Raw genomic sequence first — 14,430 nt, forward strand, 5'->3', positions numbered from 1 at the left:
AGGTTGCACATAGTACTCTAATAATTTGGACTTGCTATTGCATTCTCTGTACCATGCAAAATATATATTTCAATTATCTGTTGAAAGCAAAGAAGTCCTTTCACATGTTTTGAAAGTGAAAGTAAAATTAAAATCCAGTTGTTGTTAGAGATTTTTGCTTTTCTGGAAGATAATATTTAGCTATTCTAGTATATCTATACACTTTAAAGTTCTTAGTGCCATGAAGTACTAAATTAGAAAATCTCTGAAACCACCTCTAATGAAATAGCAATATTGGATGTTTCAAAAAACAACCATTGGTGCAATTTATTATCATACGCCTAAATTAACAAAGGCTCCAAGGTGAGATGAAGTAGTTTATATTTTTCACAATTACAAGGTCACATACAAACCATTATTCCAGAGCAGCCATCTACAATCACACTTTTCCAAGAGTAGTTTGGTTAGCAGATGTAGTCTTACATTAGCTTCAGTAAATATCTCCTAATTGGCTTGGAAGCTCAGTTTTCAATCTTTTATGATGTAGTAATTCTATTAGATACCCATCCTAGCACTATTTTCTCTGTTCCTTCTGTGGACATGAATTGTTTCTCCAGCCAGTGACCCTCATTTCCAGGAGCCATCCTTTTGTATGGCTGTTCTTTGGGAGTTTTCAAATGTCATTGTAAGTTTCTATTAAGAAAGGGTACAAAAAACCCCCCTTCACCTTCATCCCAGTGATGCCATGATGATTTTTTGCCTTTTGTTTTATACTCCTTTTATATACCTTTTTATAGCTTTTTGTATTCTTAGCGTTTTCAGCCTACATTCTTAGAATTATTTGTCAAGCTAGGAGACTAAACATCCTAGAAGCCCCATAGTTAGGGATCAGAAGTCCCCAGACACCAAGGTCCTCTCCAGAACACATTCTGTAAACTCAGATAGAACCATCCAGGGGAAGGTTCCTCGGGGAGGGGGGCTCACTCGAGCCTCTCATTGGGGAATATTTGATAGTTATGCTGATTAGTAAGACCTGTAATGTTATACCCGATCTATCGTGTGTGTGCATTGCGGTGTGCATTGGGGTGCATTCGACCTGGATGTGGTGCACCTAAGGATCCTTAAAATAAATACCATGGTTAAACCCCTTATTTCCTTCTAACCATGTTTGATTCTTGATTTTAAGACCAGGAAAAGGCATAATAAAACAGTTATTTCTCTGTTGTTAGGCAAACGAATCATATTTCTCTGCTGAGGTACATCTCCCCCCACCACCCCTGGGGCTGATTTACAATTTCAGGCATGCTTGTTATGCTCAAGCCTTGATTAATGCCTTTTATGCAGTTAAGCTCCCCTTGAGCTTATTGGAAACACTGCTCACAGGAATTTGTTGTCTAATGAGGTCCTGCTTCCTAACAAAGAGCATCCCTGGTCATCATGTAAACCATTCCAGACTGATTCTAATCGATTCTACTTTGTGTGCTTTATGCATATAGTAAGTAATAGAACAAACCCTATCATCAAACTTCGTCCTTTGCAAACTTTTATTAAACCTGCTTTTGTTGATATTTTGGTCAGTGTTTCTCTAAGTGACCTAGACCACTCATTCCCAACGCTCTCTCTTACCTTTCACTTTTCAGACATTTCTTTCAACTTGACCTTCATTGTTGCTTTCCCAATGTCACCTATTTAATTGAAAGTCTTTTTTAGCAGTTAATTTTACTTTAGATATCTCAGTATCTGATTTCTTGTTGTAAAAGTCCCTGACTGTAATTACCTTTCTATCCTTTGATTAAAGCAGCTTTCATACCCTAAATCAGTGCTGGTGACTTTTCCTGCAATAAGCTCAATGACATCATGTATAATTGTCGTTTATTACAACACCTTCTCCTTTCCTTACAATTACTTTCCAAGATTGTCTTACTGAGTGTCTTCCATCTGCATTCTTTCCTTTTCCCTGATTTAATAATTTGTCAGATACCCTCTTTGGGCTGCAACACCCCGAGATGAGCCTGGAGCAGTAAGTTAGTATGAATACAAGTTCTATTGCCCTTCTTCTTCCCTTTTGGATGCAGTAGCTAGTCACTATGAGGCAAAGGCAGTTTCACAGATATAAAACGTCATCTGCAAGTGTAATAATGTCACTGAAGTACCCTCACTCCCCTCTGCTTTGATCCTGCGATGTTCTCCCACCAGGCTCAGCAGTAAGGACTCCAGACCCATACAAAAGATTCAGCCTAAGAATTTAAGGGGAAGAAAGAAAGGATCAAGCCTCCCGCACTGAGTCTTAGATCTCCTCTCCTCCATGCCAGTTTCTTCTCAAAGGATGCTGTGTTCCTAGATAAAAGTACGCTGTAAAAACTTTTCTTTAGCAGGACTTACACTGACTTGCTTCTCACAGCAGTTCCCGAGTACAGCTGAAGCCAGTCACAGCTTTCCATTGCAGCTCTAGAGAGCAGTCAAGACCTGACAGATCAGAGTATTTTCACAGTCCTTCTTTCAAACTGTCTTTCCCCATTTCCCAGTCTAGATCTGAACATCTTACTCAAAACAGCAACATACACTGTTTTTCATTATGAAAGTACTTCACATGATTTGACACTTGTTTCTTGAAGGACATGGGAGAAAAACCAGTTTATATCAAAGACAAATCAAGGCTAGATCAGAATTCAGTAATTCCTTGAACAACATCTAGAACAGATACTGACTAAACAATATCTTCATAGTACAAGGGTATTTTACTTGACCTATGTGTGATCAGAAAGGAAAAGGTTACAGAAAGGAGATCTCACTTTTCTCTATCATATGTTTTGTATGTAGCTTTTTGCTTCATGTGTTGGAAACAGAATCATAGAATAGCTTGGAGGGACCTTAAAGAACTAGTTCCAACCCCCAATGATAATGATTACAATGATAAGACATATAATGATAAAAATTATAATGATTATAAGACATAACTCATTCCAAATGATTAATTTCAGGCTAGTGTCTCCAGGTACTAAATATCAATTATTTCCTATTTTGTGTAGGTAGGTAGGTTAGATTAGTCAATTACCCATAAACATTGTTTTGGTTTCCATGGTTACTCAGGTGATTCTGGCACTTTTCTTCCACACCATTGGTTGCCACGGATACAAGTTGTCATAAAATACAGCAGCTACAAGTCAAGATTGCAGGGGTACAGTCCTCCTGCATGCTGCACTTATATGCAATATATCGTTTGACACAGCATTTGAATCCTGAGGGCATAATTAGTGGAGTTCTTTGAGTTTACCAAGTTATTTTACTTATTTGATATAAAAGGAGAGGATGCTCACCAAACATAAAATGGATATGACATGGCTACGTTGCCTGAAATAAAGCACTTGAGTACCTTCTGGCAAAAGATAGGAATATCCTGATCCTACGTGTATTATAAAATTCCAACCCAGACCAACAGAAACTGAATCAGAGCAGAGTGCTCTCTGCAGTTAAGGTCAATATTACCTTACCAACAGGCAAAATCTCCTGCTCTGTACCATAGGCACTTGTTAAAAAGAATCCACAGTGTTTGCAAATGTCTGCTGCAATGTGTAAACAGACAAAATGAGACCAAACAGCCTATAAGTGTAAAAAGGGATAGAATAGGAAGTGCACTGAACTGGGTTTACATTTTTCTGCTCACAAAATTGCAAAGAGAACTTTATGTGGACACTGGTATGTCTAAGTGTCTAAACTACATGGAAATACACAGTAGACACAGTTAACATGCATTCAGAAACTGAGCTTTTAAAGACCTCCATCAGACAGCATGTAAAACATAGATGCTCTTTGTAATTTTGCAGTCCACATATCCACAAAAAATAAACCCCCGTATTTTCATTAGAACACAATTCGCTAAGATCTAAGCTTTTAAGTTCTTTCAAATGGAAAAAAATAAGAATACCTGCACTTTTCAGGCATAACAAACAACTTGCTGAAAATTAATAACTTCTAATCTTGCAAAAGCTCAAAAATTGTTAGAGTGTGCTGTAGCATATCATCCTAATTGCAATAATATTTATTCTTTAAAAGACAGCATAAAATATAATTTAGAAGCCTTTCTGAATATTGTTGCTGTCTGAAATGACAGATCACATTTCAGAAGGAAAATGTGACTCTGAATAAAAAACACCATTCCCCCCATGAAAGAGAAAGCTTTAATTTTTTAATGGATGTTCACTCTCTGCTGTAAGTTCTAGAAATCCAGAGAATTGTCTAAATAACAGCTTGAATTGTTCTTCTTCTGTCTTGATATTTTTGGGGAACTATCCTTGTAAATGGATATATCTTTATTTCTTTTTCTAAGACACCGCATTTGAATTACAAATAATTTTTTTAAATCCATACAGGAAATCTGTTGTGCTTTCTTTCTAGTGTTAACTATGTATTATTGACAGTAACTTTTTAAATGTACAAAATGTGGGGAAAAAAATAGAAATGGCTTTCATTTCTGAAACATACACTATCCTTGGATAAAATTACTGGACAGTCTTATCATCTGCTTAGGAACATAAAAATAAATTCTAGAGACCCAGAGTCTGCTGTTTAAAATATGATATTGCGATTTTAGATGGTTGACTATTCTTACACTAAGATATTACAGAAACTGTGGCAGAAGCCTTATTAGCTGCAGAAGAAGAAAGCCTGTTTGGGTCTTTTTAATATAATTAGGTAATTCTTTTTCTTCTGTCAAATTGCCTCTTTTAAGCAGATTTTAGCAACTTACATTGAAGTTTGAATTTTGAGTGTGCTAGCTGATTAGGAATGTTGGTAGTCACCTGACTAAATATCTCCACGAAGACATTTGCAAATTCATAATCATCATACTTAATTTAGGACCAAATTAAATAACATTAACTGTAGTTGAGGAATGACTTCTTAAGCTATCAGTGTTACAAACCATAGGCATTAATATTACACACAGAATTCACTAGGATGCTGCAAGCTTTATGTGAAAGCTGATCCTCAAAACACTGCTAATCAAGCAGAAAACATTCTAGTAACACTGTCAAAAGTGTTGATGCAAAGTATAGCACTAAATCTTTAGGCTTGACCTGAACACAAAAATGAAATTGGGATGTTTAGCTCCAACATTAGCAAGCTTTTGAGTCCAGGATTTTCAGTGACTTTCAAGAACTGGCCAAAATCACCTTTCTAGAAGAGTTGCACTCTTATCCATGGAACATGCTTCTGTGAGTTGGAAAATAGCTGCATGGAAACAGAGAAAATATACTGCAGAATTTCAGCAATACTGAAAAAAATTGTGTAAAGCAAGAATATGATGCACTGCGCCTGTCTAGGGTCTAGGGAGGGTTCAGGATATTAGATGCCTGTTCTGAGTCACTTACTTGACAATCCAACCTCCCTACCCTTTGTTTGAGTTTGAGGATACCAAGCTGTAGGTGTTTGAAGCCTTAGAGCTCTGTAACTTCTTGCCAACAGATGGTATGGAAACTAAGAGCTAACACAGGGTCAAAGGGAACTTGGGTGTTCATGGATTAGAAATACACAGAAATACCACAATTAACTCACAAGCACTGAGACAAACCAGCTGGATGCTGGGCAAACATAAGAGCTACCATGTACATTTTTCCCTAGCTGCCAGCTTTTGGTGACAATATAGGACAGGGTACTGCACTAGATGAACCTTTGGCTTGACTGTGCTTATGTAAGAAACACTTGACATGTAATTTTAGCAATCAGCTCTCCAACATAAAAAAATGAGTGTTACATGAAAGATTCTGCTCAAGATAAAACTACACTGTGAGATACAAAACCGCTTGAAGCTCAGCCTGGATAATTGGACATAGCCTAGATTTTCTGTTCTGAGCCCTACACATCTCCCTGTAACTATAAACAGTACCCTGATATGGTTATAAAAATGGACCATGACACAATTTATTTTTTCAAAAACCTCTATCTGCTTTAATTTCCCTGTTCCAGTCAGCCATTTCTTTTAGGAAGGCTCATCTTGCAGTACAATTTCTGGTTGAGTATCTTCCTCAGCATGGGCCAGAGGTCATGGATCCCGCTGAGAAGACAAAAAGGCAGCAGGGCCAGTCATTTTATTCTAATTCAATGTGTGTAAACTATGCCAGTGCATTTAATTCCTCTGTTTTCTACAGCTGACTTGTTTATAAGGACTGGTTAATGCTATGGGAACCAACTATTGCAGGCAACAGTGACAAACTTCCAAAACAGGAGGGGAAGACAGCTGCAGGGATTAGAAGGGTAAGAGTCACTCCCATCTCACCTCCTGTTTCACCTCACACCCTTTCCTCCCCTCGCACCGCCCTGGGACCTGAAGGCACTCCCTTGCTGGGCACTGCATGGTGCCCTCACCTGGGGCAGGGGGCTCATCCTGCTCATGCTACGGGGTGCCCATGCCCTACAGCCACAGTCGTGGGTGTGCTCTCTGCTGCAGGAGGTCATGGCATGATATGAGATCACCAAGGACATTCAAATTGAGGAGAGGGATAGACAGTGACAAGTAACCCTTCCTCTATGATCAGGAGTCCTGGTCTCCTCCTTGCCTCAATGAGCTGCCCAGGAGTGAAGAAAAGTCACATCTAGACACAGCCCTCCATTATTTTTGTCTGTATGAAGGGAAACCATGATATGACAACCGAAATAAAATTTTAAAGGACCTATTCTTAACATACCCAGAAAGCTTCTCAGGAGTAACACTCAGCTTAGAAACATCATTGTAAAGTCTCATGACAGCTAAGGCAGAAAACTCAGTATTTTATTCATTTATGTTCCCAAATAATTAAAAGCTCATAAAATCCTCAGATACATACTACTTTTTATGGAACAGCTCTCAAACTATCAGCAATAGAGAGTATTTGGAGTCTTTTTTTTTTTTATTATTTCATTTTGAAAAGGTGTTTGTTTGCTTAGACTTTCAAGGAAATGATGATGATAGGGAAAGGTGTGGTTTAACCTTGTTTGTGGTTTCCCACATTGCCAAACTGTATCTTTTATATTTGCCTTTTATACACCTTTAACCTATGTGGGTTTTTTACAAGGAATGAATCTGATGTTAAATTAAATTCTTCCCTGCAGGTTAAGTGACTGGGAGCATTTCAATGCTAAGAACTGGGACTGTGATTTAAGTGATACCAGTGGTATGAAATTTGGAAGTTAATTATTTGGGCCATACAATGCAGAAAAAGACAGTGTAGTTAAGACTCACAATGTCAGCTCATATTTACTGGCATTTTTGAGGAATTGCATCTGCACCAGTCATCTCTCTCTGTCTGTGACTTTGACAAAGCAAATGTTCCCTGTTCTCCTGCAGGGAGACTGTGTTGTGAGTGACAATGTCAGCACAAGGAAACAGTGCTCACAACCTTTTGATTTGCTTCACATTCTCTTCTTCCTCACTAAGAGGAAAGAAAAAACATGAGGTTTGCTTTCATCACTTACATCTCCTATCCCTCCCTGGGAGTTGCACCCAAAGGATTCATGGGGAAGGTGAAGACAGGGGGTAGGAATTTAACATTCCTGAGGAACCCAGAGAAAAGGGAAAGCACAATAAACTCACCTTTTGTCAAAGAAGCACAAGTTTATGTGCCCTTTTACATTATGGCTACTTTTTTTATCTGTATACCTTCTGGACTATTTTGAAAGAAAGGAAAAATGCTATTAATGGTTGATGTTGTAGGACAGGTTTTAATGTAGAGAAGAAAGAAAAGAAAAAAGAGGTTTCAGATCTTTGTGTGACTTAGCATCACACCTAAGCTGCAGATCCATCTCTAGTGCTGACTAACTGCTCCCTCCTTTGATTGGCAGTGTTTATTCACCTTTGAAAGACTGAGTGAGCGGGGATGTAATATTTTTATTAGGTACAAGCCAAGTCATAACACTTTGCAAGAGACAATTCATTTTTCTAATTACAAAGACAGGCAAGAAGAAGATTATATTTGGTGCAATTAAGTGTTAGTCATTCTTCCAGAATGAGAAAATCTTGCATACAGCTTTAAAAACCTTTTTGAACTTCAGTAAAAGCAATCATATTAAAAAAAAAAAAAAAAAAAGGCATAAATGCTAAACATTTTACTATTGAATATTAAGCAAGCACTATATCTTTAATTAAATACATTTTAAACAACTTAGTAAGTACCCAAATTGCTGACAGTCAAGTGATAGAGCCCTAATATCAATTTACCTCTTACATTGATATAAAAGGCAAAATAACTGCTGAATATGGCAACTAAAACTGGTTAGAACACACCATAAATATTTAAAGGTAGAAAAACTGAAATGTAAAACCTAACAAAATATTTATCAGGTTACAACTTAGAATTTGAATTCTTTTCCTGAATCAGAATCCATATGATATCATGGAAACTATCCATCCCAAAGGATTTACACAAACATGGAATATAAGGAAATTTAGTGATTTTCTCCTGTTGATAATCAGTAACAAAAATGGACCTTGATAAAATTCCATATGATAAGAAGCATTTTTTTATTAATACTTTGATTTAGGTATCAAGAAAAGTAACTTCTTCTGAGGATCCAAGCAAAGCTTTAAACAGTCGTACATGAAAATAGCTTGAAATTACTAAAACAGAAGAGATAAAATAAGGAAGTATTAAACCACTGTGGACATTAATAATTAGATTAATTTTTTTTTTTAAAAAGGGGGACAAGCAAAACCACAGTAATAACAGGAAATCATTTTATCTTGATTAAAAGTATACATCTAAAGTACATTTATGCTCTTAGCTATTGAAAATAATCTGATACTAACTATAGAAAATAATCTGAAACTGTAAGTAACAAAAATTTGTTTACAAAGAGGCTGTCATTTCAGTAAGGCTGAGAAAACAGGAGGCTTAAATGGAAGATGCAGTAGGCAGGAATGTTGTTACATTACAATTGAAATGAAAGTAACACTGCATCTGCAACAACCCATGGTAAAATCATTACTGTGTCATTATTTATGGATTCATGCATACTTGACAAGAAATGGACTAAATAATGTACAGAAATGTTGTACAACTACAGTTTTGATTAAGGAAAAGGGTAAAAGTATAGACCTGCCTCAATGAAATATACTTCAACAACAGAAAGAAGGAAAGGATTACACCATGTCACTCTAACCTTTTGCACTCTTACTAGATTTCCTGATACTGTCACTGGTGGGATAGAGAAGCCAATAAAAACCTACTCAAATACAATTTGTCAAGGCAAAAGCTTTACCAGGGCTGGCAGTAGAAATGACAAGTAAGAACAACTGACACAGTGGACAACTGTGGCCAAGGGGAACTCACCTCATTCCAGCTTTCAAAAATTTTTACAAGTATTGAGGAATCAAAAAAAAAATCTGTCTCAAATGCCTTGAAGGTGAATATTACCCTTTTTTTCAGTGTTGGTAGACTCTTCGTTGAATGGAAACAGATGAAGTTATTTTCCTATTTAAATGGGAGGTGGGAAAAGGGTATTTTCAGAAAAATCCAATGAGGGTTAAATAATGTGACCAAAGTGGCATATATCCCAAACCTCTTTCTTTTGGAACAGATGTCACAGGAAAAACTTCAGAGCAGCTGGTTTAGCAAACCAAGTGAGAAGGGGAAGGAGAGTGGGGTGCAGGGTGACTGGGAGGGCTGTGCCAAGCCCCTGCGGTGGGAGGAACCTCCCCGATGTCACTGTAATATTGTGTTATACCTCAGGTCAGGGCTTCCCTGTCACACCAAGAAACTGCTCATAACGTTCACTTGGCAGTGATGGGGAGTACATGTCAGAGGCAGACTCCAAAATGACCCTGGATATCTGGCAGTGAGTTAATTGTCCTGGGTGATGACAGCTTCACAAGACTCTTGTCTGATCAAATGAAAGCACTTACTGTAGGAAGGCAGCTGGAGGTAACTGGATCAACATTTACCTAGAAGGCTACATTTTGATGTTTAAATGATTTTCAGATAGCATTACAGCGTGCTCAGACTATTATTTCATGAGCATTAAGCCTATTAATTTATCAATGATATGAAAGGCAAGAACTGGCTCCGCAAGAAAATACCTTCTTAGTAGCCTCAGCCATCTGCAACAAACCTGCCTTCATGATCTCTTTTGCTATTTCATAGCATTTCTGGAATTTGAAGACTGGCAACAGAACAGGCACCAGGTGCTGCTGCTGGATTTCTCGAATGGGAGCTCTTTGCTCCGATTCCTTTGCGTTTGTGTAGGAGTAGCTGCATCTTGATCATTCAGTGGAGAAGACAGTCTGGAAAGTCAAGGGCACTGGATCAGCCACCCCTGCGCAGAGAAAGCAAACAGGGACAGTTTCTGCTTTCATCCTTTTCACCGTTTTAATTAAGATAGTGGGAGGAACCTCCTGACAGGACACGCAGAGGATTTGTTTCCCTAAGCTTGTGCTGTGCTAAGGATCTGTATACAGATCCTTCAAAAGGTGCCAGCATTGAGTGGATAATCCTTCCTGCAGAGAAAACAATTTAAAAAAAATAAAATTGTGCCACTATATCTGGTGCCTTAACAATCAGTAAAATTAGGATCACACAACCATGTGAAGCATTGGAGGACAATTTTCTTCTCCCACTGGGTGAGTAAGTCAACTCCCAGTGCTGGCCGGAAGGCTTCAAGGCATGAGAAATGGGGCTGACACAAAGGAAAGATATCCAGGCTTCCTCTGTCTGCACACACATCCTCTTCCAAGTCAAGTAGACTTGGTCAACAATGGAAAGAATAAGTCTTCTCTTCCTTTTGTGTTGTTATTAGAACATTTTTTAGGATTTCACATGATACTTTGTAACTTCAAATAAGAAGACTCAGTCTCCCTAAGCTGGCCAAAACAGCCAACATGCAGAAATCACAGAAACTGGGGAATCAAAATTGGCATAGCAACATAACAAAAACAAATTTTAAAAATGTCAACACACAGCGATGTTAGGCTCCTTCATTTATATTCAAAAGCAATCCACTATTACAATTCCGAGATGTTATTCCTTACTTTAGAGAGTAAGCACATGAGTCACAACCTTCCCATACTGAGGAAAACTTAAGTAGCTTCAGGAAATACCATAAAAGCCATTCTTGAAAACAGTTGGTAGGGTGGGAATCAGATGAGGAGGTAAAAGCTGTTGTTCACTCAAGAGATGACATTTTTACATCCTTGAAATGCTTTATTTTTTTCATCATCCTGTAGTACCTGCAAAATAGTATTTACCCTGAGTCAAGCACTGGCAATTCATTAAAGACTGAGCAGAACTTGGCAATACAGTAACATCCCTAACAGGTGGAACAGAGGATCTGGGACCTCGACAGGCTGGTGCAAAACAGCATGAAACCTTTGCAAGTAAAGTTTGAAATCCACTGCTTTTTTTGTTTTATTTCATTTTAAAATGAAATTGCGTGTTCTAAAATGTTGCTGAGGTGAATATACTTAAATCACTTGTCTATGTTACATGGACTTTGGTGTTGAGTAGAAAAATGCCTCTTTCCAAATCAAATTGGTCTATTATTTTGGAGTGGAGCTGTACAAATCGAAGAAGCAATCAAACCATTTCTACATTCTCTGACTGCAAACAGAAAATGGGAACGAGGCAAGAATAGAGCAAAATCAAAGACAGAGAAATGCTGAGTATTTTGTTGAAAAGCTATGCTGCGTAAGCTATAGGTTCTCTTACAGAGGCTTCAGAGATACTTGTCATTAAGATGTGGGACTTCACCAGATGAGCGGCATTGGGTCCCCAGCCCAATGTTTTTCAGAAAACTGGAAAGGTAAGGATCAGAATGGAAGTAGAATGACGATGTGTGAGCTGGGGAGCATGCCCCAGTGCAGCTCATGCCAGACAGGTGCTGGCCTCCTGCTGCAGTCCCCGCGCAGCCCGTCACCGTGGGAAATCCCTACCAGAAGTAAGTGTCCCCAAAACATTGCACGTGGAAACACAGCAGCCAAAAGCTGCGCAGGTGGCAAAGGTATGGAGACCTGCACGCAGCACGACAATACAGAGGCTGTGGGATCCCACCTTCGAGGCCCCTCGGCACACCAACAGCAGCACCGTGGTCGCCTTTCGGACACCGGTACACAAAGTGGCGTGAGGCAGAGGGCCCGGCTGCCTTCGCGCTCAGCTTCTTGGCTCAACACCTTCAGACCTTTGCTGAAGGTCTTCAGACCTGGGAGACCTCTCGCTGCTCTATCTCCAGTCGCGTCCCTGGAACAGTAAAAGCCCTGTCGGTGTAATCCGTGGAAAGTGCCACGGCTCCACCGCAGCCGTGTCCCGCCGCGTGGGGAGAACGGCAGCGGGGCCGCCGCGCCGAGGGGGCTGCGACTCTCACTCTCCCCCTCTTCAAAATGGAGACGCGGCACCTCCTCGCCTTACTGCCGGCAGGCAGCCCCCTCCCCCCCACACCTCGGATGGAGCTGGACCGACCCCACCTCCCCGCCCGAGGGCCGCCTCACACCCCTCCCCTGCCATGCCCAGGGCGGCTGCGGCTGCCCACAGGTGTGGCCCGCTCCCGTGGCGGCGGGCGGTGCGCGCCCGGCGGTGTCTGTGGGCAGCGATCCTGCGCGGAACGCGGCGGCCGCCCCCCGGGAGCGGCGTGGAGGGACGGCGCCTGCTCCTGAGTCAGCAGCGGCGAGGAGAAGGCAGTGGCACCTTCCGCCCTGCCCGGCCCGGCCCGGCCCTGGTCCTGGTCCCGGCCCCGGTCCTGGTCCCGGCCCCACGCCCGCTCCCGGCTCCCGGCGCCCAGCACCCGCGGGAGGGAGCGAGGGAGGGGCGGCGGGGCCGCACCGGCTCCTGCCCTCCGCTAGGTAGGATCGCCACGAGATAGGATCGCCACAAGATGGGATCGCCGCCGCGGCCTGGGCGAGGGTGGGGAAGGGGCGGAAAGCGGAGCCGGTGCTCTGGGTGAGGCTGGGCTGAGCGCTGGGCAGCCGCCCTCGGCTGCTGGTGGGGCGCAACCCGGGCTCCGGAGGAAGGAGCGCTGGCACGGCTGGGAACGCCGGGCTGGAAGGCTGCGGGACAGCGGTGGCGATGAGCCACCCGGTCTTCCAGGGAGTTCTTCAGTCCTTGACTTCCCCGTCTGCGTGTATCAAAGTGTGTATCCTGTGCGACCTGTTAGGCCGGGAGCGTGGGGAGATACAACAGTGGGCTGCTTTGGGGAAATGTGTGTGCATTGGTGTTTAGTTGGCAGATAGATGTATTTATTTATGTACGTGTAGAAAAATAAGTATTTATGTATGAAGGATCAGTTTTGATAGGCTATTTCCTAGGTGTGCATGTGCATTTAGCTATGTCTGATATTAGATCAGAAATCATAGCATTATGTTGTTCTCTGTGTGTGTGTGTATTGATATTTATGTATCCAAGGAATGTAAGAATATTACCCTCCCCAAGCTGCTCTCCAGTGTCAAAGTGTGTTTTTGTTACAGCCCAGACATGTATTTATATGTCTGCTGAGCATGGTGCTAGTGTGTAGTATGTGAAATGCTTTGTCAGATTGCATTCTCAGCAGTAGAACAGAGCTTAAACAGGAGAAAGTGTTATGTGTGATTTTTATATCACTGTAGTTTTGGGTGTTATCTGTATTATGATTGCTATACAGGAACAGTTCCATCCTTCTCCTGACCCCCTTCAGGCCCCTATTGCAGAATAGTCAGATAGCTGAGGGAACAAAATTAAATGCGAACTGTTTTGCCCTCTGTTCCTCCCTATCTGTTTATACTGTATACATGTTCCTCACACTGACTGCATTGCCAAGAGAGTGGATTTGATATATTAAACTCTGGGGTAGGTTCTCTGTCTGTTTTTGCCTTTAGTAGTTGGAGACTGGTCCTCAGCCACACAACTCTGAGAGATGTTTTTTCATGTAAGTATCCAGCTCTTGTGTTTGACAAGATCTGACTGTTGCAGTTGACGTTTCACAGGCATTGCATTGAGCTAAATTTGAATCTTTAAAAACCTGGCATAATACAGAGTTAATAGGTGATACTGTCTATACTCATTTTGGGAGCTTAGATGATGGGAGGTGAGCTGCTCAGCATGTTATGGGTCTGAGTGGTGCAGGTGAGGTGAGACTGTGTGTGTACAAGCTTCTTGGGCTGATGCTTCTCCCCTAAGCACAAGGCAGTGGAGAATGCAGTATAGCATGGATTTTGCATTATTTAAGGTAAGTGGAATTATGGTCATGGTGGTCTGTGGAGGGTGCTGTGTCCTGGGGCTGCTTGCCCAGTTTAGTCTTTTCCCCACCATTTCCTTTGGAGAATACTGTGATGGAGGGCTGGAGGAGCACTTCTGTAACACTTCTGAAAACTTCTGGTTCCACAGAGAACACATGCAGCTATTAATGTGCTTCATCTTCACTAGTTGTGTATCAGTGAGCTGTAATTCTGTCAATTCTAATGAGCTGCATGGAGTGAAGAAGTTTTGGCGACCTGGAGGTGCTGTAGTTTGGTTCAGCTTT

General features: G+C 41.1%; 1 protein-coding gene and 1 long non-coding RNA gene across 4 annotated transcripts in view; one reads left to right on the forward strand and one right to left on the reverse strand.

Moving 5' to 3' along the window:
- Window positions 1–10,907: 10,907 nt before the first annotated feature.
- Window positions 10,908–12,355, reverse strand: LOC116446301. The gene is made up of 2 exons (XR_004241120.1): window positions 11,994–12,355; window positions 10,908–11,173 (listed from the first exon to the last, which is right to left on the reverse strand). It is a non-coding gene; the product is annotated as an uncharacterized LOC116446301 (long non-coding RNA).
- Window positions 12,356–12,448: 93 nt separating this feature from the next.
- The window catches only part of KIAA0319 (KIAA0319 ortholog), a 58,910-nt gene continuing 56,928 nt past the window's right edge, over window positions 12,449–14,430 (forward strand). For 2 of the 3 annotated variants that reach the window (XM_032113880.1, XM_032113900.1), the window contains exon 1: window positions 12,449–12,778. The gene's annotated coding sequence lies outside the window, so the exon portion shown is untranslated. Of the gene's footprint in view, window positions 12,779–12,820; window positions 13,065–14,430 lie in introns of those variants that run through there. The other variant, XM_032113891.1, reaches the window with a different exon arrangement.

Source organism: Corvus moneduloides, chromosome 1 (genome assembly GCF_009650955.1).
Source record: "Corvus moneduloides isolate bCorMon1 chromosome 1, bCorMon1.pri, whole genome shotgun sequence".
NCBI lineage: Eukaryota > Metazoa > Chordata > Aves > Passeriformes > Corvidae > Corvus > Corvus moneduloides.